Raw genomic sequence first — 26,500 nt, forward strand, 5'->3', positions numbered from 1 at the left:
GGGCTATGTCTTGGAAATCCGCCGGCCCAATGGTTTCCCTTCATGGCAGAATTAATAGTCAAGACTATTTAAGCATTTTATCAGATCAAATTCATCCTATAGTTGCGGAACTGTTTCCGGAGGGAAACGCAATCTTTTATGATGATAATGCACCAATTCACACAGCTAAAGTTGTTACTGAATAGCACGAGGAACATTCTAGTGAAGCTGAGCATCTTATCTGGCTACCACAGTCCTCAGATGTCAATACTATTGAACATTTATGGTGCATTTAAAAAAAAAAAAACAAGTAAGGAGTAGATATCCTCTACCATCATTACTACAAGAACTGGAAACTGTTTTAGCTGAAGAATGGACAAAAATTCCTTTGGAAGCAATTCAAACTTTGTGCGAGTCCATACCTCATAGAATTCAAGCTGTATTTACTGCCAAAGGCGGTCCTACCCAATATTAAAATAAATTTGTTTTGTAATTTTAAGGTGTTTCCATTATTTTGTCCAACCTTTGTATATATATATATATATTGTCCAACCCCTGTATATATATATATATATACACATATACGACGGATTTCTTTCAGTTTCAGTTTACGAAATCCGCTCAGAAGGCTTTGATCGATCCGAGGCTATAGGAGAAGACATTTGCCCAAGGTACCTTGTAGTGGGACTGAAGCCGGACCCATGAGGTTGGGAAGCAAACTTCTTACCACACAACCACGCTTGCGCCTATGTATCATTTTTAACATCTTAAGCTATGATTTCAGAGAATGATAGTTGTTATTTTTAGCAGGTCTACCAAACGTAGAAACTCACTTGTTGGCTCATTGTAGTATAAGTAGTAATTGCTTTATTTTCCCTGGATCAATACCAGCATCCAGCTGATATATTACTAAAAGCTATCCGTGACTACCGTGTCATTTAAAGGTTGTGTAAGACTTTTAAATCAAGAACGGGACACATAGTACACAGTTTAAGGGTGATTTAACTTCCATTTCTAGCAGTCCGTGCGCCAATGTAGAGCAGAGGGCTCTCAAACATCTTTTACCTATAGACCCCATTTTTCACACATTAACTTGTGTAGGTTGAACTATGTAAAACATTAGAGAAAGAAACCTAGCTGTTTCTTGCAATACCAATACATGGGTCTTTAAAATACTATTGGGGATTCCAATTTACTATTTTGTTGCATGCCCCACCCGCAAAATCTTATATGGGTCCTCAGGGGCCATATGGACCCAGTTGAGAACCACTGATGTAAAGGGTCTTCATTGCGTCGTAGTTAATATTACTTTTAACCCAGGTCGGCTTCAAACTGAGAAGCCTACGGTGAAAGACGTTCAAGTCGTGACTGTCAGTCCTCTTTCTTTCTTTTTTCTTTTCTTTCTCAAACGCATTTTATTTAGAGCTATATTATCGAACTTGTGTGGCCTTTCATAAGTCACTTAAGAGAGATTTGGCTGTCGTTTCTAGGTGGTCGAACGACCTATTAGAGGCACCTTTATAGACTTGATCTAGGTTTGTTTTCACTGGTTGCAACCGGCCAGTAGTTATTTTTTAATTTTTTAATTTTATTTTAAAGTATCATCTATAAATCAGTGCAGTTTTTCAACATTCCTGTAGGAATAATAATCCTTTGAAATTTGGTGGGAGGGGGCCGGCCAATCGATTAGATCGACCTCCAAAGGGTAAAAACAAAGTCAACCTCAGCGGAATTTGAACTCAGAACGTAAAGACAGACAAAATATCGCTAAGCATTTCGCCGGGTGGGCTAACGATTCTGCCAGCTCGCCGCCTTCCTGTTGGAATAATAATAACATAGATGGTGTATCAGATTTTTAAAATATCCAGCTTATACGTACATTTGATTCTACTGTAGGCGCAGGCACGGCTGTGTGGCAAGAAGTTTGCTTCTTAACCACATGGGTCCGGGTTCAGTCCGACTGTGCGACACCTTGGGCAAATGTCTTCTGCTATAGTCTCAGGCCGACCAAAGCACTGTGAATGGATTTGGTAGACGGAAACTGAAAGAAGCTCGTCGTATATATATATATATATATATATATATATATATATATATATACACACACACGCACACATACTATACATATATGTATGTATGTATGTACATTTATATATATATATATATATATATATACACACACACACACATACTATACATATATGTATGTATGTACATTTATATATATATATATATATATATACATATATATATATATATATATATATATATATATATATATAAATGATATCTTTGGGAACAGTTGAAATCTCAGGCAGATATTTTAACAATATGCTTTTTCTTTCTTTCTTACAAGGGAGAATACTCTTAGCATCATCTTGCATTATCTCCCTTTTTAATAACCTTAAAAGTAACATTTGTAAGAGTAAAGTTAGACTCCAGTCTTTTTCGGTGCGATATCGATTACACTTTCGCCACTGCTCTAAGTAAATTACAGGGGAATATTCATTACTGACTTCTAATACAAACTGGTTGAGTGGTTAAGGTGTCTTCCAGCTTGACTCACCAGTCTACTGTTCACACCCTGCAATATCTCTGAACCATTCACGCACTTCTAAACGCATCGGTTAACTCCGTTAGGGCAATAAACGTTTAATACTATGATGCGACAAGGGAACCTCTACGCGGTCGTTCGACCTGCTAGAATTAACAGCCAAATCTAATTCAAATCATATTTTGTCGTCTTAAAAAGGGAGACGGACACATTAAATATTGCAATCTGAGATACTCCTAAAAACGCGGGACGGACATAGCTGGAAGGCATTTATTTGGTCGCAGGTCTGCTCAATCAAAGTTGATTTGAGGTTAACCGACATCATAATACTCCACGAAGGTTACCGAGGATGGCCTAGAATTTTCTCCGATTGGTCTCATGTATTAAAACAAATGGAAATCAGATTCAAAGAACATTTACTTGGACAATGCACAAGCAATGTTTGCTGGGCCGCTAACTTCAAGGTTCTTCTCATCGTTTGTGGCTCGTTTTACCGAGATGTCAGGTGATGCCCGTGAGAGTGCTTGGCTTTTCCAATGCCTAAGCCTCGCCATCGCCAGTGGTAATGCCGCGAGCTTGTTGGCTTGCTTCAATAGGTGTGCGACCAACTGTGGCACTTGGTACCGCATTGATGTTTTTACTTTCTCCTTTTTTTTGTGTAGTTTTGGTCTGTATAGATTAAACAACAAAATATTAGCGTATATATATATATATATATATATATATATATATATATATATATATATACGTATGTAATGATAAAAAGAAAAACAAAAGATTCAGGTACTTGAAGTAGTAACTAATTCGATTGTGGGTTTGATATCTCACTGGAAGTTTGACTAATATTTCTCACTCATCGAACAGCCATTAAGAAGGTCCCTCGATAGCTGAACATGCAGAGGTGAAGGGAGGAGAAGAATTTGATGAGCTTGAGTTGAAAGGGTATGCAGATAGCTCCCAGGAATAGAAGCTGTTGTAAAAAAGAGGAAAGAACAGGTCTGTAGTTATAGTGTATGTACACACATGTTTGCGTGTGTGAGTGAGTGAATCTATCATTCACAGTCAGTCAAATAGTCACCTTTCAGATGCATTCTGGGATATACAGCAGCTGCATTATCCCATAAATGTGAGCACTATTTTTGTGTGGGTCTTACTTGAGGGTTTGCAACTAGAAATTCTCACCATTGTGATACCATTATAAAGATGATATATACGTAGAGCTACCATAAGAGATTGTCAGAGATTGTGAAGTCTAGTATTTGTAACAACTTTGATGGTTTTAAAGTGTGTCTTATTTATGACTAACCAGTGTGAGGTACAAAACAGTTTGCTGTTTAATCATAGAGTGCTATTGAAAAGACAAGAGTATCATATTCTTGCTGAAGGATCTTCTCGAAATATCTGTTGAGGGTTCAGTGTATATTTGTTGTGTGGTGTTTAAAAGCATGTAGATAGCTCCCAAGTGTAGAAGAGTAAGAAACAATAAACGGTGAGATCAGCTACATAGGTGTGTGTATTTATCTGAAGTGACTATAAGGTGTATCGAAGGAACAATGTTGGTAACATAACAGAACCTTGAGATACACCATAGATAGTAGAATGTGAAATGGAGAGAGTCTTTTTGGTGCTCTGTGCAAAGTTGCTGTCTAACAGGAAGTGTCTGACTTAAGAAATGAAAGATAGTCAGAGACCATTGGCAGGCAATTTAGCTTGGAAATTTTCATCATTTCATTGCTTATTTGAAGTAAGTATGGTGATCATTTAGCAGCTTCTCACCTCTCCACATAGCTTTTTGCATTTTCTTTAATAGGAAGTATGGAAGAGGTACACCAAAGTTGATAGAGTATGACGTCTTTTGAGCCACAGGGTTTAGGTGGCAGAGAGAAGACAAAGCAGTGTTCCACAGTCCGGATTGTTTCTCTTTATTGGGAGGTAGCTGATCCACAGCTGTAATCCCATCTAAGTGAAGTAGATTTTGATTGTCCCACTCTTGTTCTTAGGTAAATAAGTGTGTTCCAATGAACCCATAGTGCTTCTGAATCAGGAATGAGATCTTTGGCAGGAGCAGAAAAGGTTCCCATCTTGGAGAAAGATTGTTCTGAAACTCCCCCTGCCAAAACCTAAAGTCTGGTCTCTTCTCAAAGTATTAGACATGGATGAGGAAGCTTCTTCATAATTTCTGTCATTAGGCTAGCCTAAAGTTGATATCCATGGAGAAAATGATGTTCCTCATTAACAGCTTTCTCATCTCGACACAACTGGCAACTTCTTACCTGATACCAGCAGGGTCAATGCCAGCAAGGAAACATAGGTTGATTTTATTGGTGAGTTTCAAGCAACCAGTGATTAGGGAGCTTGTATTGTTCAAATCCAAGTCAAGATTCTTAACATGGGTTGATCCTCCCTGAACAGAACATGTATATTCCATAGTGGAATAGTGCTAGATGTGAGAGGTCTGTTCTGTGTGATGTTATTTTGAGGACTGACTTTCTTTCTTTCTTTCTTTCTTTCTTTCTTTCTTTCTCCCTCTCTTGCTTTTGTTTTCACATGCAATTTAGACAAGAGAGTGTAATCAAAGAATTTACTAATGCCAAGAGCAACAACATTAATTTCACCTAAGTTCTTAAGGTTTACAGAGCTCTGTTAAAAGACATAAAGAGAAAGTCTTTGATAAGTCTTATCTACAGGAGCTATACCAATGACCACTGAGCAGGGAGAGAGAGAGAGAGAGAGAGAGAGAGTTGGGGAGGAGAACATATATGTATTGAAATATAAATACTTAATGCTTAGGTGAATGTAGTGTCATTCCTCTCTAGTTAAGAGTTCAAATTTCACTGGTACCAGTGAAATGAGTTATAACTGATCAATTCAATGAATTGTACTCCTTCACCTCCTTTGCCTAATGTCAGCAGCAGCTGAACTCTCAAGTATTCAAACTAAATAGTTATCACAAAGGTGGGATAACTCTCTGCTGTAAGAAGTGATAACAGTGTAAAGTTGAGTGTCTCCTTTAGCTTGTAGTGCTGATTTCGGAGTCTCTTGTTAACTCTGCTAACAACACAGCTTGGCTTTGACTCTGTGTGTGTGTGTGGCTGCACTAGAGAGTCCTCAAAAATGATTTCAATAACTGGGAGCTTTTTAACCCAAAAGAGTACAGGGAAAAATGTTAATGGATTACATAAGAACTAAAATCAGATCCTTTATTTGGTCATTAGACCAGCTAGAAATAGCAGCTAAATACTCCTCAAATCATACATTACCATTTTATTTAAAAAAAAAAAAGGTGAAACACACTGGATAATATAGTCTTCAATACTCAAAAAGATTAGTATGGAGGGAGCCTTTTAATCAAATTACAGTTTGACTATGACTGATCTGGATATAAATGACAACTGCATACAAAAATATCTATGAATTAATCTATGAATAATCATTCCAGATCTTGCTGTACACAGTGCAAATAATGATTTTCTTATTGGTTGGCAGATATAAATACTGATCAGCAAACAATTTGTCCACAAAGTATAAACACACTATCATCTTAAAAGGGAGGAGGTATTTTCCTCTGACACACACAACAGCAACTCATATTTTGTGTCTAAGCTAGTCCACATAAGTTAAAAATAAATATGCAAATAATATCTCTAAGTATATCATCATCATCATCATCGTCGTCGTTTAACGTCCGCTTTCCATGCTAGCATGGGTTGGATGATTTGACTGAGGACTGGTGAAACCAGATGGCTACACCAGGCTCCAATCTGATTTGGCAGAGATTCTACGGCTGGATGCCCTTCCTAACGTCAACCACTCCAAGAGTGTAGTGGGTGCTTTTATGTGCCACCGGCACGAAAGCCAGTCAGACGGGTACTGGCAACGGCCACGCTTAAAATGGTGTATTTTACGCGCCAAGTGCACAGGAGCCAGTCCAGTGGCACTGGCAACGATCTCAAAATGCATACACCTACACACATGCCTTATGTTTATTTGTATGTATGGGTTGAAGTTTCTTGTTTTTCTCAAGACTTACTTGTGTTTTAACTCTAAATCAGTGTTTCTCAACTTTTTACCTGTAGAGCTGTTTGGTTCCTGTTTTACTCAGATGAATCCACATAACCATTCAATGTTTAGCCATTTAGCATTTAAATCGGCCATATCTGGCAAAATAATTCTACCTGTTTTATGTTCAAACTGGCAAGATCTGGCTTCTCCCATCAACCCTACAATGTCATTCTAAAAATAAACAATCGCATCATCAAAATCTCGAAACAACAGAATAGTGCTTGACTAATTGAAAACAATATTAATTAATAAATATTATTTTTGACAAAATTTTCTGAATACTAAAGGGATAAAAAAAAACATATTATAGTTTTATTATAATTAAATATTATTAAGAATTGCATTTTTTAAATTGTTAAAATATTTTGCGTATAATAGAAGTTTAATCAATTTTTATGAATTTGTGATGCAAGATTCCTGATGTGAAGTTGTGTGTTGAAACAAATATTATACAGTTCTCTACTTAAAAGATGAGGAATTATGTACATTATTTACATTTGATGGATATTTATCCTCATCTTGTTTGTTGTAAACACATTTCGGCTGATATACCCTCCAGCCTTCATCGGATGTCTTGGGGAAAATTTCAAACCTGGGTTCTTATTCCTAAGGTATTTTTCAATGTTATTATTATTATTATTATTATTATTATTATTATTATTATTATTATTCAGGTCACTGCCTGGAATCGAACTTGGAATCTTGGAGTTAGTAGCCCGCGCTCTTAACCACTATGCCATATACCTGTGGGCATTCCCACCATCCATACAGTGTAAAGAGAGGGATTGCTCAGTGCCTAAAACATCGAGCAAAGAATATAACTAGCAATCATGATACACACCACGAAGAAATGATCAAGCTCAATAACAATCTATTAAGCAACAACTACCCCAAAAACATACTATCCACTCCAATTATGAAGAATAGACAGGATGAAACCAATGAACTGTCCACAGTCTGCCTACCCTATGTGAAAGGCCTCTCTGAAAAGATACAAAAGATATGCGGCCCATATGACATCAGGACAGTATTCAAGAGTAATACAACACTTCACAAATATCTCCTTCGAGTAAAACCACCAATAGAAGAGAATAGAAGAGAATATGACCAAAGACTGTGTGTACTCCATCCCATGCAGCTGTGGTAGGTTATACAAAGGCGAAACATGTCGCCCCCTCAAAATAAGGGTAGAGGAACATCGCAAAGCTGTGACATGAGGAGATAGTGATAAATCAGGTATCGCTGATCATGTATGGAAAGATGGAGACCACCTCCCCCCTGTGGGAGGAAGTTAAAATAATAGATAGAGAACACCATTGGAAAATACAAAAACTAAGAGAAGCAGCACATATGCTAAGACACAACAACCTCCTAAGCAGACTGAGTGCAGATATGAATAGCATATTGGAACCGGTATTAAGGAAGGATAGGAAAATATGAGCTTTAGAAGCTCTAAAATTCACTCCATAATTGCCCATGGGCATATGGCATAGTGGTTAAGAGCTTGGGCTACAAACCCCAAGATTCTAAGTTTGATTCCAGGCAGTGACCTCATCATCATCATCATCATCATCGTTCAACGTCCGCTTTCCATGCTGGCATGGGTTGGATGGTTTGACTGAGGGCTGGCAAGCCAGATGGCTGCACCAGGCTCCAATCTGATCTGGCAGAGTTTCTACAGCTGGATGCCCTTCCTAATGCCAACCACTCCAAGAGTATAGTGGGTGCTTTTATGTGCCACTGGCAGGAGGGCCAGTCAGGCAGTACTGGCGACGGCGATGCTCAAATGGTGTTTTTATGTGCCACCTGCACAGGAGCCAGTCCAGCGGCACTGGCAACAACCTCACTCGAATGTTGCTTTTCATGTGCCACCAGCACAAGTGCCAGTAAGGCGGTGTTGGTAACAATCACGCTTGAATGGTGCTTTTTACATGCCACTAGCATGGGAGCCAGTCAGCAGCCTTGGCAACGATCATGCTCTGATGGTGCTTTAATGTTCCACTGGCATAGGTGCCAATCAGGCGGTGCTGTCATCGGCCCTGTCAGCGAATTTGATTTTGATTATGATTTCACTTGCCTCAACAGGTCTTCGCAAGCAAAGTTTAGTGATTAATGAAAGAAAGGTATGCATAAGTAGGCTGGCATGTGCACCATGGAAGCCACCTGCATGTTGTCCAGCATGCCCATTGAAGTCACCAGCCACAAAAAGAAGGTCCCTACCATTCATTGATGAGGTAGTCTGCAAGAGCGTGTCATAAAATCAGTCTTTCTGTCCATCAGGTAGCCCCAGCTGAGGGGCATAGGCCGAGATAATGGTTGTTAACCCATGATGTAGCATTAATCTAATCTTAAGTATTCTATTGTAGACTGTGACTACCTCTTTTACCTTATCGACCCATTTCTCTGCAAGAAGTATACCCATGCCCCCAACCCTGTCAGTGTTCCCTGCCCAGAAGATCTTGTATCTATGTTCTTTGTCTGTGAGGAACCTAGCAGAGCCTCCTCTCCACCTTACTTCTTGGATGCAGCACAAATCTACACATCTCCATTCAAGCATCTCATCGAAAACTATCTTAGGCCTGAGAATCCAGGTTCAAAATTTCCCCAAGACACCTGATGAAGGCTGGAGGATATATCAGCTGAAATGTTGTGTTAACAACAAACAAGATGAGGACAAATATCCGTTAAATGTAAATAATGTATGAAACAGATATTGTTGTATTTCGGGATGGTCATTTTTTTTTTTTTTGCCAAATAAACACACACACTATATATTCGTTCTTCACTCATTTATTACTGTTCTTACAAGGCCAGCAATTTTGACGGGAGGGTTTAATCAAGACCTTCAACTTCAATACTTGGCTAGTACTTTATTTTATTACTCCGATGCAATTTGATCTCAAGATGTAATGAGTCAGAAGTACTGTTAACCATTTGTCTGATGTTCTAATGATTCTGCCAGCTGGTCACTTTACAAGTTCTTTGAATTTGATTGAAAAAATTGAAAGTCCTCCCTTGATAAAAGAATCAGTACAGGAAAAAGGTAGGTCAGCAGAAATGGTACAGTAGCATTTTGTTTCATTTCTTTACATCTTGAGTTCAAATCCCATTAAAACATTTTTACTTCTCTTCAAGAAATCAATAGAATAATTACCAGTCAAATACCAGGGTTGGTTCATTGAATGTTTCCTCTCCTCAAAACTATGTCCTTGTTCTTACCTCAGAAGCTGATATTTAATTCTTGAGTATGGCAAGCATTGATGAGTAATAAGAAAACTCTCAATGCCATTTCCATTCCCATTTGAAACCCATTAATTTCCTTTATACTCCTTGTGCCCTCAAGAAAGGTATGATGACCAAAATTTAGATTCTCTTGCTCTCTTAACCTTTAGTACACTGCATTTGCTCTGGGATTGTTTCCCCTGCCACTGCCCTGTTACTACAGGGGTGAAAACTCATATGGTGACATGATACACCTACAGTGTGCTAAAAATTAAATTTACAAGATTTGTGCTCAGTCAAAAGAAATAAATATTTTTAATGCTTAAATGAAATAAATTATTATCGCACTGCCTTAAACTTATGATATTATCCTTTCCTTTTACATAAATACTAAATGAGTTTATAGCATTAACTATGATATTCCTTAATATTATGAAGTAAGACAGGAATAAACATCTCACAGATGATTTGTAATTCACTTAATTATACATATGTAAATTTACATAAATGTCATTTAACTCTATTTTATTTCTAGCTTATCATAATTTAAAAGTATGCTGTAGTAGGTGGTACATAATCATGTGACTTGTATCTGAACAGTGTGTTTGCAGCAAGAGTAAGCAAAGACATGTGAAAGTATTCATGAATCCTGTGAACCATCAGGTAGTTGATGAAGCACTGCTGAAGACTTTGTCTTCAAGTAAAATGCCTTGATGTAATTCCTTCTTCAGGTATAATTGAAATCTTTTTAGCTTGACAAAGTCCATTTCTCTCCAAGCTGAACTGAACTTCTTTGAGCTTGGTGGAATCTCTCACTCTCTCTCTCTTTCTCTGAACTGAACTGAAATCTAATCAGCTTGGTGGAAGTCATTTCCCTCCAGGCTAACCTAAAGTCCATTGAATTTGGTAGAGTTCATCACTCTCCAAGGTGAACTGATCTTTATTGAATTTGGTGGGACCCATTTTCTCTGGGCTAAATTTAACTTCATTCAGCTATGTTCACATAAAAACATTTAATATTGAACTACAAATTAGCATGACACATCAATTTTACAATGATCTCATGACTTTAAGAAGCTGAAATTGCCCAATTCTATGCTACCTCTTTCTAGTTAACAAGTTGACTTCCTATTCAGTTTTAGTCCATGGCCAATTTCAAATATCTGATAGAAGCATTGTAATTCACATATGTTACCAGAACACTTAGGTAAAGCTTGAATATCACAATATCTTACTCAACTGTTCCCTTAAAAATGTAGGGGTTTTGTGTTAAATAAAATTCAATATTTGTATTTGTTTATCTCATACTGTGTGATCAAGAGGTATAGTACCTGGTGAATTGAATTCATGCACTTTCAATTCACTTTTGTTACTAAAACATTTGAGGCAAGCATAAATGACACACAACTCTTCATTGTCCCCCATGTTTTATTCTTAGTGAGAAATGAAAGTGATGTTTATTTAAAGTTAGATTTATTCATCAATCATCCTTGTGCCTTGAATGCAATAAACCCTGTTGATCTCAGGACTGTATTCATCCAAACCATGTGCAAAATAAGATTTTAGAGCTTAGCACTGGTATCACCTAGGTAAAACCCAGAATCTGAAGAAACTGGGTTAGTAAGAATTAGTTTATGGGAGTTTTTAGTCCATAACTTAACAAACAACACCTTCTCTGTCTATTTCATCCTCAGACGAAGGGCAAGAAATCAAAATGGTAAATTTTTCACCCTTCATGACATTTAAATTTATAAGATTCTGTTATGATTTCATCTGCTATGTAATATTTCTTTTTAATATTCTCTCTAAATCTTGAGAATTGTTGCTGACTGTATCAATTAGGATGTAAGCCTAGTGACGAAATGGTCACCTGTTCAAATCCAGCAGTTACTGAGTCATAGCCATAGCTCATCATCGTCATCATCATACAGTACATTATAACCATCAAAGGCCATTAACATGTTGCGTTTACATGATACTGGGTTAATAGTCTGAGAGATACCATTCTGCAATAGATACAACTCATTTTCAGCTGAGTGAACTAGAACAACATGAAGTGAAATGCTTTGTCCAAGGACACAATATGCTGCACAATCCAAGAATTGAACCACAAACTTACACCCATGAATCCAACTACTAACACACTAGGCCACACACTTCCCTGTTATTAATACATTTATAGTGTTTACAAGTAAATGTAAATCAACAAACTGGTAGAATTGTTAACAAATTGGACAAAATACATAGTGTCATATCTTCCACCTCTCTGAGTTCAAATTCCACATGACTGGCATCCGTGCTAGTGGAGCGCTAAGAGCACCATCTGAGCATGATCGTTGCCCGGGCTGCTGACTGGCCCCTGTGTTGGTGGCATGTAAAAAGCACCATTTGAGCATGATCATCACCAGTGTCGCCTTACTGGCACTTGTGCTGGTGGCACGTGAAAAACAACATTCATTCGAGGTGATTGACATTTCAGATTGGAGCCTGGTGCAGCCATCTGGCTCGCCAGTCCTCAGTCAAATCGTCCAACCCATGCTAGCACGGAAAGCCGACGTTAAATGATGAAGATGATGATGATGATTAGCACAAATCCAGTAAATTTAAGAGAGCAAGGGATTCAAAATTTTGGTCAACATATCTTTTTTGAGTGTATAAGGAGTGTAAAAGAAATTAATGGGTTTCAAATGAGAATGGAAATGGCATTGAGAGTTTACCTGTTGTTCATTGAGGCTTGTCATACTCAAGAACCATAAAGAGTTTAATCTTAACTCTCACTTATGACTTGGGTAATTTACTCCCGATATTATTGAGCACAGCAAATAATTTTATATAATTTTTATTTTCTCCAAATGTTGTTAATGAAAATCTTAAGATGCATTTACACACACACACACACACACACAAACACAAACACACACACACACACACACACACACACACACACACACACACACAAACACACACACTCACATGCACAAATGCGCAAAGTCATCAAAAAGAAAGACTTCGGAATGTTTCATCAAATTATTGATCTTTGCTATAAATGCACACCTATACATCCACATCTCTTCAGAAAGAGGATTATTCGCCATCTTTTATGCTTTGACCAGTTTTTCCTCATGTCGCTATCATCATCATTAAACTTCATTCTTGAAATAACTTCAGAAATCTTAACATTGAACAAAGAGAATTTTCAGCCTAAAATACTGGAACCAAACCTTTCTGTAAAATCACAATTCTGTGCGTCAAAGAAAATAAGAATGAAAAAGCAGAAACAAAAACAGAGGCAAAACTTCACGCCAGAAACATGAAAATGGCATCTATATTTAGATTGGCTTCCATATTTAAAGGCTTCACTTAATTCTTCTGTTTATAGAAATTGTAAATTTTGCGAACGAAATAAATTCTTGAAGATTTCGATTAATGTTGAGATTTGTTCAAATCGAGTAGCAACTACTTGACAAGAGACAAAACTAGATTTCTGTTGAAGGCTTCCTTCTGTTAGCATATTGTTTAGCACTTCTGATCTTTACATGGTTTGTTTTAACATCATGTCTAAGGCCATGCTGGAACACTGCATATTGTTATAACACATGAGGGTTGGAATTGTGAATGGATGGGCAGGAGTGGCTGTGTGGTAAGTAGCTTGCTTACCAACCACATGGTTCTGGGTTCAGTCCCACTGCGTGGCACCTTGGGCAAGTATCTTCTACTATAGCCTCAGGCCGACCAAAGCCTTGTGAGTGGATTTAGTAGACGGAAACTGAAAGAAGCCCGTCGTATATATGTATATATATATATATATGTGTGTGTGTGTGTTTGTGTGTCTGTGTTTGTCTCCCCACCATCGCTTGACAACCGATGCTGGTGTGTTCACGTCCCCGTAACTTAGCGGTTCAGCAAAAAAGAGACCAATAGAATAAGTACTAGGCTTACAAAGAATAAGTTCTGGGGTCGATTTTCTCGACTAAAGGCGGTGCTCCAGCATGGCCACAGTCAAATGACTGAAACAAGTAAAAGAGTAAAAGAGTAACCAGTTCAGGTGTGGCTATGTGGTTAAGAAGCTTCTTTCCAAGCTCCTCATTCCTTAAGAATTTTTGCACTGTTACAAATGTACTATCATTAAATTTTGCACCGTTACAAATGTACTATCACATTTCAAAATAAAGAATGTCAATTTCCCAATTAATTATTAATTTTTGTAATTGAATCACAAATAATACTGTGGCACAATATAGTTATTGATGTGTGGAATAGATTAAAATTATTTTTAGGGTAAGTTATTAATTTTAATTTGAAAAACAATTTTAATAAAGTGTTCTCATTTATTCTTTGTCACACCCACTGAAACACCATCATGCACACACTGAGGCTGAGGGCACCTCAGTTTGGGAACACTTGGTGTTGGACAACATTATGCAATTTGCTTTTTCCATATTCAAGTCAGCATGATCTGATTTGCAGAAGATTAGGTTGTTATTCCTAGCAGGCTGTGTGACCACATAGATACCATCTTTCTGTGTTCATATGTCAGCTGTTGTAGTTGTTGTTTAGCCCCCAGGTCACCCTGTAATATTGGCATAGCTGTGTGGTAAGAAGTTTGCTTCCCAACCATATGGTTCCAGGTTCAGTCCCACTGTATGGTACCTAGGCAAGTTTCTTCTGCTAAAGCCTGGGGATGACCAAAGCCTGGGGCTGACCAAAGCCTTGTGCATGGATTTGGTTGATAGAACTAAAAGCAGTCTGATGCTTGTGTGTGTGTGTGTGTGTGTGAATGTGTGTGTGTGTGTGTGTGTGTGTGTGTGTGTGTCTACATGTGTGTCTTTGTGTATGTGTTTGTTTCCCCCCCACCACCACCACCATTGCTTGACAACTGGTGTTGGTTTGTTTATACACCTTTAACTTAGTGGTTTGGTAAAAAATAAGTACTGGGGTCAATTTGCTCAACTAAATCCTTCAAGGCAGTGCTCCAGCATGGTCACAATCCAATCGCTGAAACTAGTAAAAGACAAAAGATAAAATTTATTGAACATCCTTGATCCTTGACCTCTGGAACAAAATGAAAGCAGCTTGTACAAATACACCATGATTCTACATAAGAAACTGCTAAGGTTAATTAAAATGACTTAACGACCATTTTATAGTATATTCCATTAACATAAAACATTATATTTAAAAATTTTAGTAGACTTTCGGGGATTCCAGTATTGTTTACATTTTGTAGGATATTGGGTAACCCTATCTCGTACAAAACAATTCTCTTCAATGAAAATGAACACGCTGGATAAATTGAATAACAGCATAACAAATATTTATTATGAGGTGTTCAGCCTACATCTCAGGTAACAGAATTGCCAGGTCGCCCTTTATGGTTGGTGTGAAGACGGTGTTGATGATGGTTTATTAAGTCATTCTTCAGCCTCCGAAGAAGTTTGCTTGACTCAAAGGTAGAGTTATGGAGTGGCTCTTAGTGGTCCGGTGTCTTTGAAGGTCCAGCGCTAAGAGGTCCAGAAAAGGCGGGAACGCTTTGATATAGGCTGACCACGCATGCGTATGCGGGACTTCCTGCATGCCTTCCGGAAGACATGTCCCTGCGCATGTGTGGACGAACTTCCCAAAATGGCGACTGGTATTAGACATCACTACAATTTTGTGCATAAAAATTGTTTAGGCATCCATAAAGAAGCCTAAAATTACTGGTTTTAAATTTTGGTACAAAGCCAGCAATTTCAGGGAGTGGGGAAAGTTGATTACATCAACCCCAATACTCAACTGGTACTTACTTTATTGACCATTAAAGGGATGAAAGGCAAAGTTGACCTTGATAGAATTCAAACTCTAAACATAAAAACAGACGAAATGTTGCTAAGCATTTTGTCCAGCACAGTAATGATTCTGCCAGCTTGTTTTTCTAGAAGCCTGTAATTATTAAGATTAATTAAAATGACTTAATGACCGTTTTATAGCTATTTCATAAGCATTAGAATTTTTATAGATATTTGGGGATTCCAATATTGTTTATGCATGGTGTATAAACAATACTTTAGGAGCCCAAGAAGAAGCATGTGACTACTAAGATTAATTAAAGTGACTTAATAGCCATTTTATTATATATTATATAAACATAAAAAGGGTCAACATTGCAGTTTAGAGGTTTTAAATAAAATAAATGTAAATTGACTGGAAGTGATGCCAGTATCATCTCATAATTCCATAAAAAGAACGTGAGAACATGAAGAAAATTGTTGAAATCCCTTAATTTTATTTACAGAATTCCTTCATTATGCAGCTTCCACAAGCACCAACTAGTACAGTGTCTTTAATAATATTTTAAGTATCCCAAGGAGGCAAGCTGCCAGAAATGTGAGCATGCCAGGCGAAAAGCTTAGTGGTATTTCATCTACCTTTGCATTCTGAGTTCAAATTCTGCCAAGGTCAACTTTGCCTTTCATCCTTTTGGGGTCGATAAATTAAGTACCAGTTGTGTATTGGAGTCGATCTAATCAATTGGCCCCCTTCCCAAAAATTTCTGGCCTTGTGCCTTGAGGAGAAAAGAATATTTTAAGTATTTCAGAAAAAGCAGTCAAGGTATACTATTCCAATGTACTACACTCAGCAACACACACCACAGTGAAAGCAATACATTGGCTTGCATGTCAATGCATGAAAGTCAATATAGTTACATGTACACAATGCTGTAACCCTGCATGACAAATGAGCTGCACAGAGTGAACCAACAGGAAGCAGCATTGCTGTTCCGGTTGATTCGCATTCTATACATTGGTTATGCTACATAGATTGTTTACATGAAATTATCAGATTTCATTGTTGTCACCTCTGGTCAATTTCCTGCCATCATCATCATCATCATCATCATCATTTAATGTCTGTTTTGCATGCTGGCATGGGTTGGATGGTTTGATAGAAGTTGACCAGCTGGAGAGCTGCCTGGTTTCTATTTGTCTGTTTCAGCATGGTTTCTACGGATGGATGCCCTTCCTAATGTAAATCACTTTACAGAGTGTGCTGGGTGCACTGACATGGGCATTTTTACGTGGCACTGACATAGACACTTTTACATAGCACCAGCACAAGTGCTTTTATGAAGGAACAGTGTGCTTCCATGAAATTCTATTTTCTGTTGGGGAAAATGGTGACTAAAACAGTTGTTATGCTTCAAACAGCTTACAAGGACACTGCCATGGGCAAAACACAAGTTTACAAGTGGTTTTCACACTTTAGGAATGGTCATTTGTCGCTTGAGGACTCAACCTTGTTCAGGGCGACTGTCAACCTCTCAAATGAATGAAAACATCATGAAAATTCATGAACTGATCTTGGAGGACTGTCACTGAACAATTGACAAACTTGTTAATATGACTGGTTTGTTCTGGAACTCCTGCCAATGAATTTTGAGTGAGGAATTGCAAATGAAAAGAGTTGTTGCAGCAAAATTTGTGCTTCGCTTGCTCACAGGAGATCAAAAGCAGTCACAACTCAGTGCATGCCGTGAACAGGAAGAACATTCAGAAGTTGATTTGGACCTTTTTCTGAAGGTCATCACTGGTGATGAAAGCTGCTGCCATGGCTACAACCTGGAAATGAAGCAGCAGTCAAATCAATGGAAACATTTAATGTCACCACGCCTCCACCCCACCAAAAAGCACGTCAAGTGAAGTCTAATGTCAAGACAATATTGGTTTGTTTCATCAATGAGAAAGGAATTGTCCGCATAGAATTTCTTTTTCTTGGTCTAACTGTTAACCAGACATTGTACTTGGCAGTTCTGAAACGTTTGTGAGACGTGGTGAGACGAAAATGCCCCAATCTGTGGCAAAGTGGAGAGTGGTGGTTTCGTCATGACAATGCACTTGTGCACACCACCTTGAGTGTGAGACAGTTTTTGACCAAAAATGGCATGACTCCACTTACCCACCCTCCCTATTCATCCAGTCTTGCTCCCTGCAACTTTTTTTGTTCCTCGCAATGAAAAAAGTTTTTAAAGAAAAAACGTTTTGCAGATGTGGAAGAGGCGAAGAAAAAACGGACAGAAGTGTAAGAAGGCATCACTTCACAAGAGTCCCAGAACCGTTTTAAACAGTGGAAAGTGTGTTTGGATTGATGCATTGCTTCAAATGGAGAATACTTTGAAAGCAATAAAAGTGTAAACATGTAAAGCTATGTGAATAAAATAATATTGTAAAATTCCGGTTTCTTTTCAGTACCCCCTTGTATGTGTACATATAGACGCATACATGCATATATTTATATGCACATATGCACATATATGCATGCACACACACACACACACACACACACGCACAAACACAAATGTATATTATTATTTACAAATCATATTTAGCTAGACACTATTTGTTAGATTTGTAATCAAAATTCAAAAAAGTGTTACACAAAAGAGAGAGAGGGGAGGGGAGAATGTGTGTGTGTGTGTGTGTGTGTGTGTGTGTGTGTGTGTGTGTGTGTGTGTTGTATATGTGTGAATGTGTATGTGAGTGCATATGTGAGTGTATATATAATAGGAATAAAGTAGGATATAACACTACTAAGATTACTCCTTTGAAAACAATAAAATTTCAATCAGCTGATTTTATTGGAGTTAACTCCCTTGCTTGTTTTTCTTTTTCAAGACATTTAAAGACTCCTTGAGGGAAATTTCATCTACTGACTGCATGAATAACCTCAGTTAATTGAAGTTTTTTTGACTCATTATAGTACATACGTTAGACCCTTCAGTATATATGTTTAGTATGCAGAACACACCCCTGGGGTACACAACATTGCTTGCTCTTCCATGTCTCCCTTCTATCTGATTGGCTAAAAAAAAAAATGAAATAAGGACCAAAAAAACAAAATTGCTTGAAACTGGAATTTGATTAGCTAATCAACCATTGCACTAGAATTGTTGATCACTCACTCACACATACACTCTCTCTTTCTCTCTCTTCTCTCTCTCTCTCTCTCTCTCACTCACGCACACATGCATACTTTCTCTCTCTCTGTCCTTCTCTGTGTAAAATTCTTTTTCCTATTTGTTCTGTTTGTCAGTTAATCCATCATTAACAGCATGCTACCACTTTCTCATTTGTCTATTCTGCAGGGGTTTGGTTAGTTGGTTGGTCTGTTGGAGAGGATTTTGTTTTTTGACCTTATTTTTTGTTTCCCCTTCCTCCTTACTTGATTTATCTATAAATAGAACATTAGGTGCTTACAAGATAGATAATGTGAACTACAAAAGTCCTTATACCTATTGATCCAGTACTCTCCAATATAGCCAGCCAGCCAGCCAGCCAGCCAGCCAGCCAGCGAACCAGCCAACCAGCCAGCCAGCCAACTAATCAGCCAACCAGCCAGCCAGCCAACCAGCCAGCCAGTTGGACTCCAGCCCACTTCACCAGAATGTGATTCTTTTCAGTTCCACTTTGTCACCGTATTTGAAACTTTCTGAATCATTTTGAGGTGAGTTGCAAAAAAGTGGATACAGTTAAATAAGTTAAATAATAGGATGAAATATATATATATATATGTATATATATATATATATATATATATATATATATATATATATATATATATATATATATATATATATATATTTTCAGTATGTTGGAGAAGCAACTCAATGCTAATCCCTGTATATTTATGATTATTATATATATACCGTTTTTGGATTTGGTTTGCAAGATTTTTTATGTGATTTCGTGTGTTGAAGCATATTCTGTTGTGTCTGGGGAGAGTCATTTTCTTACTGTGCCTTAAAATTTAACACACTCACCAGTAAGATTTCCACTTATCTTTCTTTTTATTTTCCTAAAATTTTCAAGACTATTGATAAGGTTGCAAGACGCAACGAAAATTTTAGTGAAAATAAAAAGAAAAATAAGTGGAAATTTTACCGGTGAGTGTGTTAAATTTTAAGGCACAATAAGAAAATGACTCTCTCCAGACACAACAGAATATATATATATATATATATATATATATATATATATATATATATATATATAGATATTTGTAGGGCAAATAAGAAAGTGGAGAGGATATTAAGTTGACAGACATCAGCCGGTAAACATTCCAGTATGTCTATTTATTCAAATGTATTGCATGAATACACACACATATATTAATGGTACAGATTATCAAGTAGAAAAAGTTGGTAGTTGCATAAACAAGGGTGTGGGAGCATATAAGCATATAGAAACAAGGGAGCAATTGAGCAAATGAACAGATTGTCAAAAAACTGAATGGGTGTGCAGGTGCTAGTTCCTTACGGCCGTTTCTGCCAAGAGACAACAAAAACTTCCAGGTTATTTCCATCTCTTCAGTGTTATGCAAGGATGAGCAGATAAGGCTTGGCTAATGAATGTGCCCCTAGGCTTCTTCAGAGGGTCTAAGTGGTTGGTGGGGCTAACACATATAAAAGTCAGTTAATAATAGCTATAGTGTGTTTGTCTTTTTAAAATAGAGTAGAAAAAGAATAATAGTAAGAATAAGAACAAGCACAAGAATACAAGTGAAGTACATCATAGTATAATGATTTGGGCATAGCAAGGGGAAATAAGATACAGACTTCCCATGATGTATTATAAGATCCGTGTTATTTCATCCAGTGGTGGATAGGTGAATATAGTCGTTCTCAGGAGGAGTTTTTTCAGGAACTTCAGTGGTGTGTTTGATGGTATGGTCTGTGTTACGGAGGTGAAAGTTTATATGTAAAGTGCCAGTTAGTAGATGTAACGTTGCAGAGGGTATGGCATAAGCAATTTATGATGATGAACCCAGCTTGGGAAATTTGGTATATGAGTGTATCAATGAGAAAAGGAACCAGGGGAGGCCAAAGTGTGATGTTAGTGTTCGTTACTTTTTTACCAATCAACAAGTCTCAAAATCCCTATGTGTAGTGGGGTGGGGTCAAGGTCAGTCCTACAACCTAATTGGTCAGCTCTTATTCGAAAACAATGACTTGGTTCTGGTTCGTTGATGTTTAATAAATAAAACAATGGCCAGCAGGGGCAAGTGAACGAGCGAAGAAAAACAAATAAAACAAATAAATAAGACAACTAAAGCAACTAAAACTATGGGAAGAGAATCCTATAGGACAGCATTTTATTTTTATTTTTATTATGCTGTCCTATAGGATTCTTTTACCATAGTTTTAGTTGCTTTAGTTGTCTTGTTTATTTATTTATAGTAAAAGAATAAAAGAATAAAGGAACATATAATGATTCCAGAAGTCTTGAGACTTTTTCAGAAGAGACATTTCTTGATTTCAAAGAAATTTCAAAATTCAAATTTTCATCAGAGTAGGACCCTCTGACTTTAATGCACTTGTTGTAGTGCTGTGGCCACTTTGTGAAAGTCTCATAGAAGTCCTCCAAAGTGAAGGTGTCTGAGACCCTAATCACAGCTTCTTTTATCTTCCCCTTCAGCTTGGGAAATAACCAAAAGTCACAGGGAGCAAGGTCTGAACTGTGGGGAGTTTGAGGGACAGTTTTGATGCCCATCTTTGTTAAGTAGTTTGGTTACCAGGATGGAATTGTGGACTGATGCATTGGCTTAGTGCAGGAGCTCTGATGTTTTGCAACAAAATGTCTTTATGAATTCCCTCCAAACCTCCTCAGGGTACTCTTTGTCGACCATCTGGCCAGAAAGAACCCAGTGGGTGTAGATAATGCTCTTTTTATTGTAAAAGGGATCGTCATGAGCTTTCCCACGGACTTGCTTTGCCTGGCTTCTTGTACCAGCAAAAAACAGATGCTCAGCACATAAAAGTTAATTCATAAGCAGTCTGTAGCATTTTTTAGCCAGTTTAACACAAAACTTCATTGCATAGCAAACTTCCAAATTATCTTCATGTCCTGAGTGCTATCTGCAGATTAGTCAGCTGTGACATGCAATGTTTAGTGATGTGTGTTCAAAGTGCTGTTACAGCTGTCTCCGTCAATCTGGAATTACAGAGGTAGGCAGATCCGCTTACTAGAAATATAGTAAGGATATGCTAAAACCACAATAATCTAGAACAGTTACAACTGCCATTCCTAAAATAATCTTAAAGCTTCTAGAATGTACCTCATATATATATATATATATATATATATATATATATATATATATATATATATATATATATATATATATATATATATATATACATATATATATATGTCGTTCGATCTAACTCTCCCTCTTTCTCCCTCTCTTTCTCGCTCATTTATTATTGTCATTTATTCATCCATTTATCTAATTTTGTCACAGTTTGGCTGGCCGAAAACTCTTGGTTATTGCTCTAGTTAAGAATTCAAATGCCCAATTCTATCTCATTATTATCATCAATATTCTCTCACACCGGCAGCCTGAGTTTTTGCTGTTTCGCGGTGTGCCCACCACCTGTACCGGAAGTCTCTATCCTCTGACCTCTATTAAATGTCTCTCCCATGAACACCTCCAAAGGCTTACTGTTTCCCCATCCCTACGTAGGGCTTATCTCCTATGTAATGTAGTGATTATGTAGCACATAAAATAATGGTGTAATGTATGCAGGTTGAAAGCTATTGTATATTTATGAGTTCTGCCAAATGCAAGCTTTCTTTTCAGATACATGACACTGCTGTCCGCCATCCCAGGGTCTCACGGGCCCACACCTCCGATACCTTCAGAGTTGGCACACTTAATGTTGGCACACTTAATGTTGGCACATTGAAAGGTAGGTCTGGTGATGATGATGATGATGATGATGATGATATATATATATATATATATATATATATATATATATATATATATATGGTGGAGTTGCTGTATACATCCGTGATGACCTCACACCCCAGGTCTTACTGTCATACTCAAATTCGGTATGCGACACCCTAGTTGTATACATAAGACAACATAATATAGTCATATGCAATGCATATTGCCCACCGGATGCTCCAAACCACATAGGCAAATTTGAAGATTGCCTCACTAGAATTAAAGAAATCCTCATGAAACTGGAACACCATGTGACCATATTTCTTATGGGTGATTTCAACTTCCCCAACGTCAAATGGCCCGAAGGTCTCATACTCTCAGGAATGACTTATCGCAAGCAAGCACAGGTGGAATGCCTGCTCAACCTCACCAATGCCCTATTCATGGAGCAAACTGTTCTCAGACCAACTAGAGCGAATAACATTCTAGATCTCTGCTTCACGAACAACACGGACATCATTCATGATGTGAAAGTGACGCCGACATTAGTTTTGGATCACAACATAATAGAGCTGTCTATGTATGGGCCAAAAGAAACCAGAGACATACAGCCTAAAGGAATCACCCAAAATCTCTCCAATCTGAACTTCCACAAAGCGGACTGGAAATCAATTCAGAAAGAGATCCTCAGAGAGGATTGGCCAAAATGTCTCTCCACACCAGACATTGACATGAAACTAGAATGTTTCATGTCTATTGTGCAAGCCATAAGCCAGAAATATGTCCCAGAGCACAAGGCCAAAACAAATAAGGACAAGATTCCAAGGGAGAGGAAGATCCTCATGAGACGATGGACAAAAGTTGCAAATCGACTCAACCAGCATCCCAAGAATGGCCAAAGGTCCCGCCTAAAAACGACACTGATGGAGATCGAAAAAAGGCTGCAACAATCCTATGTGAAGGAGAGAGCAGACAAAGAAGCCTGGGTTATAAAAAACATTAAGTCAAACCCAAAGGCCTTCTTTCATTACGCAAAAGAAACAGCCTCAGTACGCTGCAAGATTGGACCCCTCTTCGAAAAGGATGGCTCCCTCACAGACAGTCCAACTAGGATCAGTGAGGTACTGAATGAGCAATTCAAAAGTGTCTTCACCACTCCATTGGAGCACAGACAAGTGAACAAACCAGTGGACTTCTTTGCTACCTCCCCTATAACCAGTGAGGCAGTTACGATGGAATACATCAACATTAGCGAAGAAGATGTACTACTAGCTATACATGAAGTGGACACAAACTCAACTGCTGGCCCTGATGGTTTCCTAGCAATCCTCCTTAAATCGTGTAAGCATGCCCTGGCAAAACCCCTCCAGATCCTCTTCCAGAGCTTTCTCGCAAATGGAAGACTGCCAAGCAAGCTGAAGGAGGGAATAATATGCCCAATCCATAAAGGGGGAAGCAGAGCAGATGCCAAAAACTATAGGCCTATCTCTCTGACTTCACACATCAGCAAAGTCATGGAAAGGATAATCAGAGGAAAACTGATCGCATTCCTTGAAGAAAATAAATTGCTGAGTGATACCCAACATGGCTTTCGACCAGGTAGGAGCTGCCTGACCCAAGCTCTTACAACATTACGACTGGGTGTTGAGGCAGTTACTCAACAACTCAAATGTGGACGTAATATACCTTGATTTTGCAAAAGCTTTTGACAAAGTGGATCATGGTGTGATATGCCACAAACTGCGGGATCTTGGCATAGCTGGAAAACTTGGCGAGTGGTTACATGACTTTCTGAAAGATAGAAGTCAGGCAGTAGTGGCTAATGGAGCCACCTCTATGAGAACACAAATAATGAGCGGTGTTCCACAGGGCACTGTCTTGGGACCATTGCTTTTTATAGTCGCTCTCTCAGATATGCCTTCAAGTGCCCGGATAGCCACTCTTGCAAGCTATGCAGACGATACAAAAGTCTCGCAGAAAATACAGAACTCCAGTGATGTTGCACACCTGCAGCAGGAATTGGACTCAGTTTACAGATGGGCTGAGGACAATAATATGCAGTTTAATGCTGAAAAATTCCAAGCCCTGCGCTACCAACGTCCAAAACTGAATATGAAACTTACAGAGTACACTGGTCCACAGGGAATTTCAATCTCAGAGCCTAAATCAGTGAGAGACCTGGGTATCGACATGAGTGATGATACCTCTTTCCAAGTGCACATTACCAGAATGGCAACAAAGTGCAGACGATTGGCTGGATGGATCCTGAGAACATTCAGAACCAGAGATAAGGAAACCATGATGATCCTCTGGAAGACATTCGTGCTCAGCCGCCTGGATTACTGCTCACAGCTGTGGTCACCCAGCAGTGTGAAATTAACAGCAGACCTTGAAGCAATCCAGAGGAGATTCACAAAGAAGATTGTCTCTTTGCAACTGCTCAGCTACTGGGAAAGGCTGAAACAGCTAAGACTCTACTGCCTGGAGAGAAGGCGGGAGAGGTATGCAGTAATATACATCTGGAAGATCCTGGAAGGAATTGTGCCAAATTTTGGCATTGAAAGCTACACCAATGCCAGAACGGGACGATACTGCATAGTGCCAAAGATCCCAGCAATGCCATCGCGCTTCAGGACCAGTTACTGCAACAGCTTGGGATTCAGGGACCCACAGCTTTTTAATATTCTCCCAAAGAGCCTGAGGAATCTGCACAAAGTAGATGTAGGAGTTTTTAAATCAAAGCTGGACCTCTTCCTATCGAGAGTCCCAGATGAACCTACCTCGCGGCAGGAGGTGCAAATGAGGGTTGCTAAATCAAACTCCATTCTTCACTAAGTGCCACATATTGTAAGAGGCTCCCTGTAATAACAGTGTAGCAACACGGTGGTGCATCAGCATGGCCGCAGCTCTAAGCTGAAACTTAGAAAAAAAAAAAAAAATACATATATATATATATATATATATATATATATACATATATATACATGCATGCATACATACATACATACATTCACATTTGAGGTGGTATCAAAAGGTTCCTGAACTAGTTATGTTTAATAAAAAAGTAACTTATTTTCCCACACATATATATATGCATTGGAGTGTCTATAGCTACCTATTTATAACGTTTGTAGGCTCTTTGTGTGCCTTGTATTTTTAAGGGTTTTTTGACATATATCTTTTTTATATTTTTGCATGTCCCACATGCTATACCTTCATTTTTCATTTATGTATTCTTTATTATTATTATTATTTTTTTTTTTTCCTGCTGTACCCTTATTTTTATTTTGATTTTGATTTTAATTCTGTTTTTTATTTTTATTTCTATCTTATTTTTGCTGTTGCTTTTCTTCTGGTCTCTACCACACCTCTGTTTTTACCTCTTGCTCTACATTTGTATGAAACCCTTTGTGAATCTCTGAAGAGGCCTAGCGGTTCGGGCATGTAACCCCATTTCAAAATGTCATCCGATAATCACTCTGGAAAGGAATATTCGGATAGAATGGGGCTTGCTAAAACTAGGCCGAAACAGCTGTAAGATTAAACTTCTGTTCATCCTCTAATTCCTTATGTACTTTGTACTTCTATATGTAAACCAGGTTGGCAGAATAACATAGTCTGCCATAGACACCTGTGTTTTGGTTCTTTCTTTCTTTTTCTTTCTTTCTTTGTCACTTTTGCTATGAATTAAATTAATAAATTCAACGGGATACACCGTCTGCAAGTAGTTGGGTTCAGCATATTATCCTCCATTTTCTAATTGTTATACAAATTTTGGGTAAAACCTCCACTTTTACCCGCTCCCATTGATTGCACTTAGTATAGCACTAGTGTAGCAATAATTGGGTACCCTCCCAGTAGTATACTGGATAGATACTATCCCTTAGTGGGTTGAACCCCCAACCCCTAACTCTCTCCCGTTATATATATATATATATATATATATATATATATATATATATATATTATCGAACC

Source organism: Octopus bimaculoides, chromosome 1 (genome assembly GCF_046866305.1).
Source record: "Octopus bimaculoides isolate indiv1 chromosome 1, ASM4686630v1, whole genome shotgun sequence".
In the NCBI taxonomy this organism is placed as follows: domain Eukaryota; kingdom Metazoa; phylum Mollusca; class Cephalopoda; order Octopoda; family Octopodidae; genus Octopus; species Octopus bimaculoides.